This window comes from Astyanax mexicanus, chromosome 13 (assembly GCF_023375975.1).
Source record: "Astyanax mexicanus isolate ESR-SI-001 chromosome 13, AstMex3_surface, whole genome shotgun sequence".
Classification (NCBI taxonomy): domain Eukaryota; kingdom Metazoa; phylum Chordata; class Actinopteri; order Characiformes; family Acestrorhamphidae; genus Astyanax; species Astyanax mexicanus.
In genome coordinates, this window is record NC_064420.1 from 13,997,656 (window position 1) to 14,017,060 (window position 19,405).

General features: G+C 37.9%; 1 protein-coding gene across 2 annotated transcripts in view; it reads right to left on the reverse strand.

Annotated features, from left to right (window-relative positions):
• The window catches only part of dlgap4a (discs, large (Drosophila) homolog-associated protein 4a), a 69,728-nt gene that overhangs the window by 23,182 nt on the left and 27,141 nt on the right, over positions 1-19,405 (reverse strand). The gene's annotated exons all lie outside the window — the stretch shown is intronic.

The window sequence follows — 19,405 nt, forward strand, 5'->3', positions numbered from 1 at the left end:
TAGCTGAAGTTAACTAGATGTTTACAACTCTAAATAAAAGATGTCTACATATAAGCTGTTTAGGTTGGTGTTAACTAGATGTTAACTACTCTATGTAATTTGAGCCATTTAATTTGTAATTTAAGCTGCTCTAGCTTAAGTTAAACAGATGTTTACAACTCTAACATGATAGAGTAGATAACATCTAACTAACATTATGTAATTGCATGCTAACTACTCTTGCTGATGTGAGATAAATGTTAACTACTGTTCTTAGACCAGTCACAATAACAAAATACATTTTTGGTTTGGATGAATTATTGTCCCAGAAATAACTGCGCTAAAAATATTATTGCCATTTTAAAATGTAATTTATGCCACTGATAAAAGACAATACAGACAGAAATATAATGATGCAGCTGCAGGCTTTTAAAGAGCAACAGAGATTTAATTAGTAATACGACGTAGAAATTGTTGGAGTATAAAAATGTATGATATCCTAAATAAATAAAATTTGAATAAATTAATTTGATTAAAAAAAAGAGGTGTTGTGTAATACGTCAATACGTACAAGCAGAAGAGTTATCTTTTTTTTTTTAAGTAAAAAAAATGTTTAAAAAGGAATGAAAATGAACAGCCACCAGGTTAGCATTACGCTAATGACATCACGCTAATAGGCGGCTACTGACATCCACTTGAGGTTAGCCACATTAGCCCAGGCTAATCCATTTCTTCAACACAATAAAGAGGTCTATATTCAGCAGCACCTCATCAACAGCATCTGAACAGACACTTCCAGTCTCCACACTGACCCCATCAGTGTGAGAATCACTGTCTCACACTCACACTGCAGAACAGCCACAACAGGCCGAGCTCTGGGACTGACGCCAACACGGGAACAAAAGCAGCCATTTAAACCCTCTCTCTCTCTGAATAACTGGCATGCCTGGCATAGATGAACATCATGGGAAGGGGAATAAGTGTGGCGTGTCCGCAGAACGCTCCCCCTCCGAGCCCTCGCTCAGGAACACTGTTAATAATGCTTCTGAATGGAGAATTAACCCGGCGAGTGGGATCTGCCATTTGTTCTTGACAAATCCACTCAACTCGTGAAGCTTCTGTCAACACACAGACACAATCAAAACAGGTTCCATACAGAACTAATGCAGCTCTGACACACAACAGCCTGAGGAGCTGATCTGATAGCTGCTTACGCTTCTGTAACCAGAGAACAAAGAACAGAAAGAAATCACTGTCTGAGAAGAATCTCAGATAAGAAAGCCACGTCTGAAGGCTGTTAACTCTGAGGGACAAGTGCTTGCGTCAAAAGGGCTCTTGAGTGTGATCTGCAGGGATGCACCGAGTCAGGAATTTATTTATGACTGTATTAAATGAGTATAAGAAATGTAACAAAGCCTTAATTTAAAGTGTTAGTGTTTTATATTATATGTACAGTATTTTAACAGTACAGTAACTCACAAACCTATATTAAAGCCCAGTCATGCAACAAATAAAAAAAAAACAAAAAAAAAAAACAACATAATATACCATGAAACCATCAGAATCTTAAAAAAAAAAAAATACTGTGATATGCATATTTGGCAATACTGCCCAGCACTACTTTGCTTACTATTGGGTTTACTTTGTCCCACAAAATTACCCAATATATGATGGAATCGGACTTCATTATCAGAAAAATAGCTGAAGAATGAAACAATAGCTTAATAAAGAATACAATACCTTAGAGATACTTTAACACAGCTTTCTTTACAAAACTAAATATTATAAACAGTTTCTAAAACACTATAAATGGACCTAAAGTACTAAAAATATAAGTATTCAAAGATATATTTCTCAAAAGCTCTATTGCACACATAACACAAGTTTAATATCAATTATATTATTATACCCAATATTATTATTACTGAAGGCATTAGATGCATTAAAGTATTTAAGCAGCTGTTTATCAGTGTATCCCGATTCCCTTCTTTCTCCAGTTAACATATATATTTAGTTCAGTGTGCATTAATATTATCCTTCGAGCCACAGTATTATTATATTTAAAAGGGCTATAGTTTATCATACCGCAAGGAGCAGTAGCAGCAGAAGCTTCAGGAGTTCTGTTCTCATGTTTCTCCAGGCAGGACAGCGTGAGACTCCAAAGAACTGAACTACAGTGTGTTAGCTTGTTATGCTAACTGGCTAGCGTTAACTAGCGAGCTCTGCTACTGTGCTTCTTTGGCGGGCTGTTCTACACAGTGCTCTGCAGCGCCTCTAGTGGTGTGGCGGTATGTGAAAAATGCATACCGGTTCTAAATTCCCCTCCGGTACACCTTATGAACTGATATAACATATAAAGTGGTACTAAATGTTAGCTCTGGAACTTTAGCTAACAGACTGGTAGTGCTGGTTAGCATTGTGCTAAAAGCTAACAAGGTGTGGAAAGACAGAGTGCAACATAAACCATTACAAAACCTGAGCCATCTTTATCGCAGCAAGTGAAGGCTTTTCCTATGGCGTCTTCAAGATCTTCTGGAAACTGTCAAGTCTGTCTTCTGTTTCCTCCACAAGTTTTACACATTCTACACACGTGAACGAAAGAAAACTAATGCCAGACTGCCTGAGTCGAGCCTGCAGAACTGACTGACTGACTGCTAACGAGTGAGTGGCTGCAGCTGTGCTTCCATCTAACAGATGAACAAGGTACTGCAGGTTTCTATAATTGAGCAGCTTTAATGGTGGGTAGCCCAGAGCTGATCAGCTCTCAGAATCTTCTAATTAGAGAAATATCAGCTGAACGCATGGAGCTGGGGAATCTGTCTAAGAGGAAAAAAGAACAAACAACTCCAAAACACCTTAAATTCATCTCTGGAGTGAAGCAATAATCATCAAACTGATTTCTGGCACGTACACACTTACATCTTTGGTGTGGTTGATAACTGAGCTGTGTTTAGCTTCAGATAATTAAGGCAGTTACTGTAATCCAATCCTATACTGTGTCCTCAGAGGCTTTAGGGTTTATTATGTATGTATGTAAATATATTTAGTCACACACAAGCTCACATTCCATAACATTGCGATTTCCTTCGGGGATAATAACGCCCATCTCAATCCGTGCAAGTTAAAATGTTGCCAATGCTGTCATCAGCTTCCAGAGTGATTGAACAGGTAGAGTCAGTAAAGCAGAGATTTCCCTCGACGAGAGGAAAACGAGTCATCTGATGGAGCCTCTTGTGGACCGACTGGCCAAGCTAATGAACAGTATTCAAATTCATATTCAAAGTCACATTCCCTCCACTTTCTCTTCTCTGGGAATTCAAAGGCTTTAATTAAAAACTCGTTTATGCCGGTAAGTCTCGGGGCAGCTTGGCGGTAATTAAATGCTGTTTCCCTGAAGAAATCAGAACGGGCTTAGTGCATATCAACACTTATTTTAATGTTTCAGAACATGTTTACGGCACTGCATGACATTGAAAATAAAAATGACATTGAAAATCTTTTTTTTTTTTTTGTGTATATTTTTACACCAATCATCCATAACATCAATACCACCACCAGATGAAGGGTATAACATAGACTTTTGATATTACAGTGCCACCTGCCAAAAGGTTGAGATCTACACATTAAGCAGCAAGTAAAGTCAGTTCTTGAGTGTGGTGTGTTAAAAACATATAAACGAGCAAGTGTAACTGGATGGATCAGAACTGGACTGGGTCTCTAAAACATCAGACTTCTTGTTGTTTGTTCCCTGTATGCATTGGACAGTGTCTACAAAGGGCCATATGAGCCCAAAGCTCATTAAAGCTCATTGATCTTGTTGACTGTTTTATTAAATGGCCATTTTTAATACATTTTTTAATAAATAAATCCTCTACTGTGAGGATATAAACTCAAACAAAAACTCACACTCATAACTATTCTATTCTATTACAACACACAATATCACCAAAAAATGTTTATGAATGTTAGTGCTAAAATACCATTGCATATTGTGACATTACATCACCTATGCATAGTTGCACTTTTGAAGCTCCCAAGTTGACTGAAATGGCAACCCATCAAGCACAATTATTTCTCTTAGGTCTTTTCCCCATTAGTGCTAGACTGACTCTCCCACTCTAACACCATCAGGGTACAATTTTTTGCTATTTGTAGTAAAAGAAAAAAATTACACTGTTCTCATTTTCCATTAAATATCTACTAGAGAAAGATTATATCTGTCCAGTATCATTTATCTTACTTCAGTCCTGGGTGTATGGAGTGCATTATTATTATTATCATCATCATCATGGCATGTTGTATCATTGACTTCGGTTACAATCTGGTGAAAGTCTCAAGTAGGAGTATGTCATATTATATTGTATGTAATAATATCGGCAAATAAAATTGCATAATATTTTGTTGCAGTGGTCTATTCTTAAAATTATAATTTTTCAAATTCAATGTTTTGTCATATTGCCAAAAATACTAATATCGCAAAAAATACACAGAAATATTTTTGTGATTTTATTGCCCACCTCTGGTTGCCACTTTTGAAGCTACACAGTTGACTCGCATGGTGATCCATCAACCACAGTTATTTACTTTTGACCCCCCCCCCCCCCCCTCCCCCCAGTGCCATACTGACTCTCCTACTCTTATGCTGTTACCAGCAAGGCGACTGGCTTTATGGTGAAAGGTGGGACTTTTTAAACAGACTAAATGCTAAGCAAATAAAATTTTTAATAATTTAAATTGGACAGAAATCCAAAGATTCAAAGTCATATGATGTATTTTTTTTTCAAGAAACAACACAACAGGAATATTACAACCAGGAATTTTTGAATTTCTTTATAATTGCAAGTTTTACCAGTCTAATTTCTCACATTTTATAACTGGTTATGTTATAATGTCCTGTACTTGTGTGTCAATATCCGATATTCTGATATTAGTCCATAGTCCACAGGACCCATGCAAAAACCTTAACCTTCAGACTTTACTTTTACATCACTGAACAGCAAAAATATCTTCATAGACTTCATTTGACCTAAAAATGCATGTGATATTGCATGGCCTGCAATGCGGCTAGTGCGCACTCAGACACTATGATGAAACAATATATTGTGCAGCCCTATATGAACGTGTTCATATTAACAGGAAACCATCTGTAAATGAATCAACGCTAGACCACAGTTCAGACATAAATCAGGCCTTACAGGAAATGCACAACAGAGTATGGTCCACTGTAACTGTGTGTGTGTGTGTGTGTGTGTGTGTGTGAGACTTTGTGTGCGCACCCCGGGGGAGGTTCAGCACCAGATTATCAGCATTACTGTGACTTGCTGAGCCCAGAAGACCACATGCCAAAACAGCCGTGTCCAGCAGGGAGACAGTGCACATCCCGGTCAGTTCAGGACCGGCCAAGGAGAGGGGAGTTAGGAGAGGACGATGACGTCACTGAGAGGAAAATCAGGAATCTCTCTCTCTCTCAGGAGTCTAAATCAGTACTCATTTTTACCTGAATAACAGATAAGGACAGCAATGCTTATTTGATTGTGTTTTTAGTTACAGAAAATAACTATGCTGTATGGAAGCACTATTAAGTTATTGCTATTTCTTCAGACAAACTGCAGTACAGTACATGAACTGCAGGGGGCTATAAGGCTTACACTGTGTACACAACAGTAGGACTACAACTAGGCCTGTCATGATCATTTTTTGCGAACGATATTTGTCCCAGAAATTACTGCGATAAATGATAGTTTGCATTTTAAAACCCTTAATACGATAACATCATATCATAGCAAAGGAATTACACCCTTTTAAAAACAAACTTTCTATTCCTGTTTACGCAACTAATTTTGGAACCCAAAGTTCCCAGCTTGAACCAAAGTAATATATCCGCCCCACACCATGACACGCAGCCCCTGTCTGTCCCAGCTGGCCTGTGTTGGACCGGCATAAAGACCCTGCCTCAGCCTTTACTTGAGAGATACGCTGGCGGTGAGAGGAAGGCTGAGGCAACACAAACTTAAGATTCACTAAGGTTAAGCGACTAGAGCCTAATAAAAAGGTACGTTTTGAGTTCATTCTCTCCCTGTGTCTGTGTCTCTCTGTGCTACCAGGTCAATGTGGCCACGCTCACAGTCACAATATATGTAAGTGTATTTTGTAAGTGCAAATACAATGGCCAATATGACGATTATTAAAATGATTGCGGTCATGTCCATTTGTTGAACGATAAGTCGATAATGTAGTCATTGTGACAGACCTAACTACAACCAATGATTCTTTTAATAGTCAACTAATCTGTCAATTACTTTTTTCCTGTAAATTAAGACTCCTGTTCTAATGCATTATTTACTTTTCCTGCAAAGATCTGCACACCTGTGATTGTCCTTCTGTGGTCCAGTCTCTGCCTTTACATAAATAGCAAGCATTTTTTTTTTCATATTTGAAAAAATATAACTCCAAATAGCATCCTCTGATGTAGCATTAGGCTGCAGAACATTAAGTTAATGCATTATATGAGTGTGCAACCTTTACCCTCCATCACTGTACAACATTTCTCTTTGTAGCATTTTGTATAGTTGAAAATTAACAATGATTAGTCAACACAGAAAATTTAAGTCTTAGCTGCTTAGCTTAGATGATGGTGTGTTTAATTACCAAAAAGATTATGCTATATGAAAGTGCAATATTTATATTTTATATTATGACGAACTGAAACACACTACACTACTTGTAGGGGCAATAAGGTTTATGTTATTTACTCAAAACAAGGGAGAAAATGGCAGTGCTTGGCCAAAAGTCTGCAAAGGCATGATCCTGCTGTACAAACTCAACCCCTGTTCACTAGCCAGTCATCTTTGCAATGTATGGCTCAATAATCAGGGTTCATACACTTTTTAACCAATACATTTCCACAATTTTTTTCACGACTTTTACTTTGACTTATACGATTTTTAAACATTTGCGCAGATATGAACAATAAAACCAAAAATAAATTAAAACTATAATCGATAAATTGATTATAGTATTCCTAAAATGAATGACAATTTTTAAAAATTAAATGTGTCAGATCCTGAGAGCTTCATTGTGTAGGGCTAAATTACTGAATCAACTCAGAACTGAGATATTTGCTAGCTCAAAATATATTTTCTCCATCGATAAACGGAAACAAAGAACTGTAGACCAAATTTCCATGACTTTTCCAAAAAATTCTGGGTATTTTTATTTTTCCAAAACTTATCCAGGTCTGGAAATTGCTATTTTCAGATTTCATGACTTTTACAGGTTCCACATACAAAAATACACTACATAACATGTAGAAGGTAAAAAAGTTTATGCATTATTTGATCACCTTACCCTTTTTCTACCAACTGGATGAAAAGCTTCTTGATTAAGGGCTGTAAACCTGATGCTTAATGTTTAATGTAAAAAAATATATATATATATATATATATATATATATTTGAAAGTGTATAATCAAATAGCAACACAGAGAGAGGTATGCAATGGTCTAGACACCCTCTGACAAACATAGTTAGGTCATTTCCCTAGGTCTCCATCACCTCTGTACTACTGTATGTTTTTGGGACCACCCCTACTGAGAGGATGTTGAAGCACAATGAAGCTGATTCCAGCATTCACACTTAGGAAGTCCTGCAGACAACAACAGCCTCAGAGAAACCCTAAACAGCCACTGAGACGAGAGATGACTGACCGAAGTGGGGCAAAAAACACACATACAACCCCCAATCCTCTCATCTCACCCAGACATGTAATCTCCAAACAGACACATTTCTAAAATTGACTGAAAATCTTTCTAAAACCAGTGCAGCAGATGTTCACCATCAAGAAACACGACTTCCTGCATGGGAAATAATCTTTAACCAAAAGCCTACAAGATATTCATCACGGACCACCACGTAATAAACAAGGACAAACCTGGGTCAACTACTGGGCTCATTTCTGCAGCAACCAATCAGTGACACTTTATATATATATATAGTGGTAGAAAGGGGAGGTTCGCATATTTTTTGGTCATTCTGGCATGAATAAAACACTAAAGATCCAAACTATTAACCAGTAATACAGTCTAGACGCTGAACAAATAAAAAAAATGCAATAAAAATAAAAACAAATAAAAGGAGCCCTAATACAATTTACACTGTTGTGAAAAAGTGTTTGCCCCTTTCCTGATTTCCTAATTTTTGCATGTTTGTCACAATTAAATGTTTCAGAACATCAAACCAATTTAAATATTAGTCAAAGACAACACAGGTAAACACAAAATTCTATTTTTAAATGAAGGTGTTTATTATTAAGGGAGCGTTGTGGAGAAATTTTGGCTCCACTCTTTTCTCCAACTTTGCAGAATTGTTTTAATTCAGCCATATTGGAGGGTTTTCGAGCATGAACAGCCTTTTTAAGGTCATGCCACAGCATCTCAAACCAGATTCAGGTCAGGACTTTGACTAGGCCACTCCAAGGTCTTTATTTTTTTTTCTTCAGCCATTCAGAGGTGGACTTGCTGGTGTGTTTTGGATCATTATCCTGCTGCACAACCCAAGTTTGTTTCAGCTTGAGGTCACAAACAGATGGTCGGACATTCTCCTTCAGGATCTTTTGGTAGACAGCAGAATTCATAGTTCCATTTATCACAGCAAGTCATCCAGGCACTGACGCAGCAAAACAGCCCCAGACCATTACGCTACCACCACCATGTTTTACTGTTGGTATAATGTTCTTTTTCTGGCATGCAGTGTTTCTTTTACTCCAGATGTACTGGGACACACACCTTCCAAAGAGTTCAACTTTTGTCGCATCGGTCCACAGAATGTTTTCCCAAAAGTCTTGGGGATCATCAAGATGTGTTCTGGAAAAATTGAGACGAGCTTTAATGTTCTTTTTGCTCAGCAGTGGTTTTCGTCTAGGAACTCTTCCATGTAGCCCATTTTTGACCAGTCTCTTTCTGATGGTGGAGGCATGAACACTGACCTTAACTGAGGCAAGTGAGGCCTGCAGTTCTTTGGATGTTGTTGTGGGCTCTTTTGGGACCTCTTGGATGAGTCATTGCTGCGCTCTTGCGGTAATCTTGGGCGGAAGGCCTACGTCTGGGAAGGTTCACCATTGTTTCATGTCTTTGACATTTGAGGACAATGGCTCTCACTGTGGTTCGCTGGATTCTCAAAGGTTTAGAAATGGCTTCATAACCCTTTCCAGACTGATAGATCTCGGCATGATGTGTAGCTTTTAAGGATCTTTGGGTGGACTTCACTTTGTCAGGCAGGTCCTATTTAAGTGATGTCTTGATTGAGAACAGGTGTGGCAATAATCAGGCCTGGGTGTGGCAAGAGACAGTGTACTCAGGTGTCAGAAACCACAGTGACGATATGTCTTAACAAGGGGGCAATCACTTTTTCACACAGGGCCATGTATGTCTGGATTTTTTTTTCTCCCTTAATAATGAACAACTTTATTTAAAAATAGCATTTTGGGTTTACCTGTGTTGCCTTTGACTAATATTTAAATTGGTTTAATGTTTCGAAACATTTAAGTGTGACATACATGCAAAAAATCAGGAAATCAGGAAGAGGACAAACACCTTTTCACCCCACTGTAAGTGAACGTACAGTTCTCTAGAACAGTATGAGAGAGCGAAATGCAAAGATACATAAAGTGAGGTACAGTGAGAGAGTGGGGTACAGTCTGACTGAGGAACAGTAAAGTAGTGAAAGGTACAGAAAGAGAAAAAGTACAGTGAGGTTGAGCGAGGCAGAGAGAAGGCCAGAGAGGTGTAGCATGAGGGAGAGCGAGGTAGAGCAAGGGGGGGTGAGGCAAGGAGGGGAAAAGCGAGATGTAGAGTGAGGTAAAGAGAGGCAGAGTGAAGTACAGTAAGTCGGGGGCACAGTGAAACAGAGAGGTACAGTGAGGTTGAGCGAGGCCGAAAGAAGCAGAGAGAGAGGAGGAGTGAGAGCGAGTGGAGCAAGGGGGAGTAGAGCGAAGTAAGTCGAGGAGGAAAAGTAAGGTGTACAGTAAGGAAGAGAGCGACAGAGTGAGGTACAGTAGAGTTGAGTGTGGCAGAGAGAGGGTGAAAGTAGAGTGGGGTTCATTAGGAGTGAGGCCGAGCACGGAACAGTGAGACAGAGGAAGGAAGAGGAAGCTAGAGTGAGTTACAGATCCACAGTAAACTCACTCACCAAACCACTTCTTATACTGGGAAAAAGATTGTGCAGCCAAGTGTTTAGCCAAGGGCTGAAATAACCTTTGAGGAGATGAAATTAATTTGGGTTTTTGGATTTTTATTTATTATGTTTCACATCAATATCAGGTTATGCAACAGGTAAACTTAAATATAGTAAAAAAAGAAAGAAATTTCTCATTCTGAGGAACAAAGTTTAGTTCCACCCAGCACTCCAGTGAAAGTATTAAATTTCATCACCTGATTTAATATCATTACGCTCTGATTTACTAAACCAGGAGCTGATATGATGAGAACTATAAACCTACCTAGTTGGACATTTTTATAGCTCAATGTTATCGTACTCAATAATATATGCTGTTTTTAGCAAAAAAAAAAATTAATTCCCATCATATATCTATATATAGATTATATCTGTCCAGTGCATAATAAGTATCATGACATTCTGGATCATTGACTTCTGTTACAATTATGTTAGGGGTGTGCCATATCATATTGTACGCAACAATAAAATTTTAATTTTCATTTTGCTGCAGTAGTGTATTCTTCTTATTTGATTTTTTTTTTAATCATGTGTTTTGTCATATCTCCAAGAGTATTGTTATTACAAAAATATCAGGAAATATCAAGATATAATTTTAGGGCCATATCACCACCCCAAGTGTCCATATTTCTTTTTTATTGAGTTTGATAAATAGAAAAGTAACAGTGCCATATTTGAACTACTTGATTAACTGATTGTTTGTTTATAAGAAGCAGCGCTCATTAATCAACCTAAAGTAAACGGGCCACTGTTAGCCATATGGCTAATTTCCAACTGTAGTGCATAAGCTTAGATGTTTAAACAGTTTAATCCTTAAACAAAAACATGAAAAGTTAACAAAACCTAAAACAAAAGATGCCACAAAAAACTGAGTAAAATAATTATTCATACATTTTGCTACTAAAGTTTTATGCAAAGCTAAACTAAGCAACAAAAATAAACAAACAGTGTAACAGTGATACATTTAACATTTGTGCTCTTTGAAAGCAACAATTTAGTTGTTTAAATGAAAATTATGTATTGTAAATTTAAATGATGTGTTGTGATTAAAACAACTATCAAAATAAACTAATAAGTGAAAAAATACTTAAGGCTGACAGCAGAGGTTAAGTTTGTTTCTATGGTTATGCTGGGCTTTTCCAACTTTTCAGGTTAAAACCATTTTTGCAATCTGGCTCTTAACATCAACTCGATTCCCCTTAATACCTTAATACATGTCAGTCTTCTGGGTGTTTGGCATATTATGCTCAGCCAATCATTTCAAAGGGCATCTGTTCTTTAACTGGGTTAGAGAGGTAAAGGAGGCTGAGAGTTGCTGTAGGAAATACTTTGCCAGTTAATTAATAACCCAAGACTGGTTTCTTTTTCACAAGTTGGACTTGCAAGACTTGAAGTGTTCACGAAGTTACCAACCAAATGTAATAATAACAGGTAATGTTAGAACAGCTGTGGGCAATGGTTAGGACTGAGATTGTTTAGCAATAAAATATTTTATATTTTTTCCCAAAGTTAATACAGAAATCTAGATAATTTTAAAGTGTTCACTTACTTTTTCATTCTTTTGTTGTGCTGAATACTCTAGAGATCTAAAAGCTAAAATTAGTTTTGTATGGAAGAATAAATAAATAAATATGTACATAATCACAGCTTCCCTAACTTTACAAAACTGCAAGTATAACTTCTTTAAATACATAGTTTTACCTGAGAAACACAATCTTTACAAAGACCATTGGATATTGTGGTAATGACAGTAATGCTGGGGGTGGTAATATAATTTTTAAACATACGCAAAATTAGATATGTAGATAATCCAAGAATAATACACATGCTGTGACAAAAAAAAAAACACTTATCCCTATAAATTAATATAGCTATTGCTTTTTCTGAGATTTTTATATAAGGCTGGAGTAGCAAAATACCAACGTAATGATGTTTAAAACACTTTTGGTGGTTGAATAAAAAACATGCTCATAAAAAGTATTTCTAACATTGGGACATACTCAGTTTTTTTTACCTGAAATGACTTTGTTAGTTAACTTAATACTTTACCATATATATATACTCTTAATTGAAGTTAGAATGATTAAAACAGCTAAAGGTTTAGTAACTATGTTGTCTAGAAATGTTACTTTAAAACTGAATATATTTAATTTTTCACAAATGAACTTAAGCTAGCTAGCTAGTTAACTACAATATTTCAATATTTGCTGTATAATTTATGCTTCTGCTAGCTATCTAGCTAACTTGTTAGTTTAGCTAAACAGGTAAGAGGATTTTAGACTTTTTTTTTTTTTTTTTTTTACATCTACCAGCTCATTAAGTTAGCTAGCTTAGCAAATTCAAGTTAGCTAAGAAAGGTGCCAAGTCAAGGTCCACAAAGTAAAACTACAGTTTGGTGTGGATATAACGTTAATAAGACATTCTACGCCTTCTTTTGTTTGAATAAAACACAAGCTGTGATATAAATACATTTAAATGTCACTTAGCTAAAGCTAGCTCTATTTTCAGGGGATTTTATTTTAGCAAGTTAGAAAGTCTGGCGAAAGCTTCCAGGTTAAAATTAAACATTTTACATGGATAACTTCAAAATTCAGGTAAATACATCCAAATACTAGACCAGAATACTGCTAGTAAAGTCCCTAAAATGTTTATTTAGCTAACTAACCTGTTGGGGGGCAACACAGAGTGGGCAGGGCTGAGGAAACTCTGCTAACGCCGGCTAACTGGTTTAACTGGCTAGTTACAAAAGCCAGCAAATCCAGATCCAGAAGGTACAACTCCGTTTCGGGATTTTGTTCAAACTGCCTGGGAGGCCCAGCTGAAACTAAACCTCCCAACCATACGGAACAAAATCCCGGAGCGGAGTTTTACTCATCTGCTGGAGCTGGACTTGCTAGCTTTTGCTTTTTTCTGCTAGCATTAACTACAGCCGCTAGCGTGGGCGCACTGTGGGACACCAGTTCAGCACAGGGTGAGGGATTGAAACTTAAATAGTTTAAACATTATTAATTCTGCTTTTAAGTTAACCTAGCTAATGTGTTCATCTGTTAGCTGTCAGTTGAGGCGGATATCAGGAAAAACCCCTCGCTAAATGAACTCTGGACCTCCGTGTCTAGCTGACCAAGCTAACCTAAGCTAACTAGCGGAACACAAAACCCACCGTCTGTCTGCCACGTTGAGGAAAGCCGCATGCAGCATCGCCACTTTACTCATATTATCGGGCAAATCCAGTGATCTTCTTATCCTATTTTTACCTTCAAATTATCTCCCATTTTTTCTCTTAATCACACAGACAGACAGACAGACACACATATATTACATAGCTAAGGCATTTAACCTACCATGAACCGACTCCTCTTCTTAGCTAGGGTTACTGAACGCTTTCTGAGATGATCCAATGAATCCATCGACTTTCTCCCATTCTAATATTATTATTATTAATTATTATTCACCTTTTTATATATTTTGTAAGGTCTTTTCCTGCCCACTAAGCACCGCGTCTCTAAGAGAAAAAGATCACATAATCCGTTTCCAACACACATAAACGAGAACAGGCACATTCGCTTCAAGCCTCGTTGTTTCCCCCACCCGTTTTCCGCCAAATCCCGCCCCGCCGTGCTGCGATTGGCTGGCAATGACACCTTTCCTGCACGTCGATAGGCTAGCACTCCATACTCCTCAAATCGAGTGAATCATAGTACAAGAGGGCGTTTTCCCGCGTTACGGCTTGATTTAACACCCGTATTCTCACAAATCCCGCCTCCCAGCACCACGATTGGTTGATAAAATTTATCTTATTGGTGAAGGGTTTGTTAGAATGAACTGTCGGCCAATCATCAATAAGGATGCGGCGATTGTCCGAAAACAGGTGGTGAAAAAAGCACATGCTAATCACGTTTAGCAGTATAGACCTGAACTGCATACTGTACTGTACTATACTGTAATATACTACAGTCTACTGTACTAGTCTGCACTTTACGATACTTTTTTTTTTTTACCATGCTATAATATACTGTACTATTCTATACATGTGCATAGCGTTGGTAAAGTACCATATTCTATTGTACTATCTATTATACTGTTCCATAATATACTGTAATTTGCTTAACAGTAAATATAAGGTACTGTATCACATACCATCGTAACCACGCTACACTATACTACACTTATACAATACTTTAAAATGGTGCACAATACTATGGTGTGTATAATGTAGGGAAGTGTAGGTAAAGTACTGCATCAAACTATACTGTAATTTGCTTAACTGTAAATATAAGGTACTGTGCTGTACCTTACTGTACTAAACTATACATTCTATTTTCATACATAAGGCCCACTGGATTATAAGGCGCATTATGCGTCACTAGTAAGTAACAGGGGTGTTGCCATGTTTTCTCTCTAATTTAGCAGGTCTTGCTGGTGGGTGGTGAGACCTGTAAAGCAAAGTTAAGTTATGTAAACAAAACTTAAATTCTTCAAAAAACTATTTCTAGTTTGACTAAGTCAAACAAACACTCAATGTTAATCTACACAGGTTTCTTTTGCAAACTTTTTTGGTTGAGTAAAGCACTTCTGTTTCTTTACAGGGAGCTTAGATTTCCATATGTCCACTTAGGCTGGGTGCATTAGCATTGGCAGCTAACGCTGCTAGCGCTAGCCGCAGTTAGCGGTTAATGTCGCCCAACAGCCCTACACTAAGGAACCCTGAGTGTTCTGGTAAGTCAAGGCAATATTAGCTAGTGACATTAGGTGAATGGCAAAACAGCTTGTGCTTAGCACGGTTAGTGGCTAATGCTAATGAAGCTCCAGCAGTGCTACCCAGCAGGTTACAGGCCAATAATACTCGCCTCTGAATGGTAAAAGAGCTAGCGCTGTTAGCGGCTAATGCTAATACTGCTCCAGTCTTGAGTCTCGGTGCTGGAGAACTAAACTAAAACTCCTGTATAACGCTACACTTCAGCAAAGTGGCTTTACTTCTTCTTACAACCTGATTTCATACATAAAGTGCACTGGATTATAAGGCTCACTGGCGATTTTTTTGGGAAAATTAAAGGATTTATAGTGCGCCTTATAGTGCAAAAATTATGGTACTCTAACATACTCTAACATACAGTTGTGTACAATACTATATTATATTGTATCACAATAATATACTCTACACTTATACAATACCTTAATATACTGTAAAATATTATGATATACTGCACTATACCATATCATCAAGCTACAGTATATCCTACTGTACTATACTATACTATGCTATACCATTCTATTGTAGTACTCTATTATACTGTACAGAAGTGTACTTAAGCAATAGAACACGAGAGGGAGTGTGTTATCACACTCGCCTTTGGCTTGTGCCTACGACCGAATCACAGCCGTGATGTTATTCGTGATAACACACAACCTCGAGTGTTCTATTGCTTTTATACAACAGTTTCTTTTTTTTTACAAAATGAATAAACAAAATAAATCAAAGAACTTTAAGAAATTCAGAATGAATATGCTTTAATATGGACTGTGCCTTCTGCCAAAAAGTAGTTCCACCACAACTGTAACAGAACTGAAACTTAACTACAAAACGGTGTTTGGTTCATACAGACTAACACCACGAAAGTTAGCTTGAAAGCAAAATTGGGAATAAGCGAAGATGGTAACGTTAGGACCATGAAAAAATGCTAATACTCTCCTCTCCTGCTCCGTGGAGTCATCTTCAGGTGAAAGCTGCGCATTTTTGAGCATTTCTGCCTGTTTTGCTGGATCGTGTTGGTTTTAGCTAGCCGGCTGGATTGTGGTTAGGTTAGCGTAGCTTTAGCTCAGCATTAACCTAGCCTAGCCTGGCTGGTTAGCGTTCTTGCTGTCAGACGGCATTAGCCGAGCGATTTTCGTTCCCTTTTTTCCACAAAAAAAGACAGCCAGCGCTGCGGGCGAGCGTGCCTTGGTTGAGTGCTAGCCTGTGCTAAGCTAATGCTGCCGCTGATGCCGTTGATGATTCTAAGCTGTACTGTGTGTATACGCCGTTACTCGGCAACGCGTCGGCGGAGTGATACAGGTTTAGTGTGAGAAGGCCATGATGTTATTACAAATATCAGCACAGCTAGAACACTTCTCAACCAATCAGATTGTGAGGTCGGAACTAACTGTTGTATAATTTACTGCAGTGTATCATAATAAACCATATGGACTACTGGTTGTTGCTAGGTTACAGGTAAAACCGACAGACCAGTATTTAACAGAGATGTATTCAGTGTGCCATTGCTCATCATAAGCTGTTTTAAGGCTGTTTCTCAGAGTATAGAAAAAGTTAGCAGGCAATGCAGGACCTTAGTTTTATTAAAGACCCTTAGTGCCCACTCCAACCTTGGAGCAACTTAACTGACTGATGTTATTATTTCTGCTTAAACCCAGCTATGATGAGGTCTGACTTTGCTGCTAGCCTGCATCTTTCAAAAGTATTAGAGGAAGAGAGAGAGAGAAAGAGAGAAAGAAAGAGACAGAGAGACAGATTGAGAGTGAGCAGGAGCTGTTTTGGCCCGGTTTGAGAACATTAGCCTTTAAGCTCCAAGAGAGTCCCATCTCAGCTTGTCACTGTTCACTTGAATATAGGTCAGTGTGTGTGTGTGTGTGTGTGTGTGTAGTCTATAAGCAAAAAGGCTGAGACAGACACTGACCGGGGGAATTATGACAGGATAGTCAAATACGTACAACTGTACCTGAAGCTGTGTTGTCATATTAGGTTTACCTGTATCTTGGTCTGGCCTGCTGTCACAACATCACTAACATACAGCCTAAAATACAGTATACTGTACTATATAAATACTGTACTATACTGCACTGTTGAGGAAGAGAATTGTGGACTTGAACTGTTTGGCCATAATGACCATGGTTATGTTTAAAGGAAAAAAGGGAGAAGCTTGTAAGCCTGAAAATACCATCCCAACTGTGAAACATGGGGGTGGCAGCATCATGTTGTGGGATTATTTGAGGGGTGGTTTGGGCTGGTGGGGTGGAAGAGCCGCTCATCCGCAGAGATTGTTGGTTGTAAGAGCCTCTTGTCCGCTGGGGCGAGCAACGTTGAGAGTCTGACAAGCGAAGATTAAGCGAAGATTAAGGGTTAACTTTACCTAACACTCAGTGCTATAGCTTTACAACTAAGGCTGTATCTTTGAAAATATTTTGTCCTTTGAGTTGCTGGGGGGGCAGGTTATATTCTCTGCTGCAGTGCTGTTAGGCATTCATTTATACTAGAGACCACAACTAGACAGTTTAAAATGAATGAAAAAAACATGAAATGAGATCTTTAGGACCTTTGTAGGCTCATATTAAGCCCTCCTAATAAACAGGAATTAGCCCAGAAGAAAACGAAACTGATTGTTAATGCGTCTTAACAGGTTGTTAAGGTCATAAAAACAACATACTAGTCAATGTGCAAAGGTTACACCAGCATGAACGACTTAGGATAAGCTCCTACCAATTCTTATAGCTGAAGATATGCTGCAGTCAGTAAGGCCAGCAGTGTAGAACTGTTAATATGTTAATATAATTAAGGATAATTACTCAGTATGCTAAATGAAAAAATATTTTTTATCACAGCAGGCCTACTCAGATGTAAAACACAACATTTTCCTTGGTGTGCGTATGTGCAACATGGCAGTGTCTGTTAGCGAAAAGCAACACTCTTGTGTATTAGCAATTAAAGGCTGTAAATATTTGAAAATATTTGTGGTAATCTTTTAATGAGGCTAATGACCAATTGTCATGTAACAGGATTACAGCAGTGTGTATTGTTTCCTTTAATTCCTTTCTAGCCAACATGTGGTATTGCGCAGCAGGAATGTGCTTGTGTTCATGGCTTCTAAAAATAGGCCTATTTTCTTATAGATCCAATGTATGAAAGATCTTTCAGAGTCTGTGTATTTAGAGGAGTTAGGTTAGACAGAAATAAGCATCAGAGAATGTCATTAATATTACATAAAGACAGCCCTGGAGGTTTCACCCAGTTTATTATTAAGACTTCACCATTTCACCACGTCACCACAGTGATTTTTTATACACATAGTGGGGTACAATTACCTACAATTCCAGATTACTTTTGGTCTTCTTTACAGGCAATTTACAGCGCAACACAGAGTTACATTTCCAGTGAAGTGCACGTCAAGCTACGGTGTAGACTATGGCGTAGGGTAAATGTTGATGTATAGGCTATGCCGTAGGTTCAATGCAGAAGTATAACTTGGCCTTTAGCCAGCAGTTCTTTCTCACTCTCTTAAATAGTTCCTCCATTTATGTCTTGGTTCCTCTCAATGGTTCTTCCACAAGCTCTAAAAAAGCTTCTCTTTTTGAGCCTTGGTTCCTTCCAGTCTTTGTTCAAGCTCTAAGAGAGTTTTTTGTTTTGACATTTCGCTCCACTTACACTCTCAATATTTTTTTACATTTTGAGTCTTGTTCCTCTTGAGTTTTTTTCTCCCAAAGAGTTTTTCTTTTGAGTCTATTTATGATTTTTCCGGATCAATCTCATGCTCTTTCGAGCGTTCTCTCAGAGTTTTTCAGAGTGAGTCTTGGTTTCTCTTGGTTTTTAACTCAGTATGTTCTCAGTATAAATTGGCCTTTAGCCATAAGAAGTACAATTCCCGGTGGGCCAATCTTTGTGTGGGCGACTTGAAAGAGCAAAAAACGTGCCTGATTCAAGCACTCAAATAGTAATGAATTGTTTATTAGTAAACAATATCTGAAGTGCAAGGCCCTTAGCCAATCATGGACATGCCAGCCCTCAGCATAGCATACAACATAATCACAACAACCATCAATAGTAAAAAAGACGTTAGCTCGTGCCTTAAGCACAAAGAGGGTAAAAATGCAATAAAATTTGAGAAATTATCTAAACTATTCCAGAATACAATTACCTTTTTATCACGACATACTCTGCACTGGTTCTGCCATTTCATGTCCAACACAGTGCTCTTAATAGGGCAGAGGAAGTAATTTGAGATGGTGTCTCTATTCCGCAAAATAAAGAAGCAAACACAACTCTGGTCAATGCTTGTAAAATATACAGGAAAATGCAGTGCTTCCACAGTAACTGATAGTAGGCTGATCTGCCTTGTACAAATATTAAAATTAGACTTTTTTATGCGGAAATTAACCGAGACAGGACAGAGAAACCCCAATTAAACCATTGAAGATTATTTCAAAGTGCA